The sequence below is a fragment of the Etheostoma spectabile genome, chromosome 16 (assembly GCF_008692095.1).
Source record: "Etheostoma spectabile isolate EspeVRDwgs_2016 chromosome 16, UIUC_Espe_1.0, whole genome shotgun sequence".
NCBI classification, from domain to species: Eukaryota; Metazoa; Chordata; class Actinopteri; order Perciformes; family Percidae; genus Etheostoma; species Etheostoma spectabile.
In genome coordinates this window covers 13,308,567-13,308,973 of record NC_045748.1, presented here as the reverse complement: position 1 = coordinate 13,308,973, position 407 = coordinate 13,308,567, and the positions used below count along the sequence as shown (strand labels likewise).

General features: G+C 46.7%; 1 protein-coding gene across 2 annotated transcripts in view; it reads right to left on the bottom strand.

Moving 5' to 3' along the window:
- Window positions 1-407, bottom strand: part of dipk1b (divergent protein kinase domain 1B) — an 11,987-nt gene that overhangs the window by 4,499 nt on the left and 7,081 nt on the right. The window lies entirely within an intron of this gene.

The following is a 407-nucleotide window of genomic DNA, read 5'->3' as shown; positions in this document are numbered from 1 at the left end:
CCCTGCATCTCAACAACATTTTACAAACATCATATCTGAACTGCCTAAAGGCTCTTTTATACATCTGTGTAAAATCGCCGTCTCTACGCACATAGGTGTGTAAAGACACAAACCTACACCGGACCCTACTGCGTAGCCTGATGTGCACCTCTTGATGTAACTAAAACGTCGCAGCAACACACGTCGCTCGGCCGTGGCTTGGTAGTGTTGCATTTCTCCATTGACAACATGAAATCAAGGAGAGGGTTAACTTTTCCTGCTACAGATTTCCCACTGTAGTCAGAAAGCACAGGGGAGACACTTTGTTTCTCTCACTATGTCTCTAGAGTCGCTACTCACTCCAAAGCTAGTCGCCGTCACTCTCTCACTTTGTCCTCGCTCTAACACACACACACACACACACACAC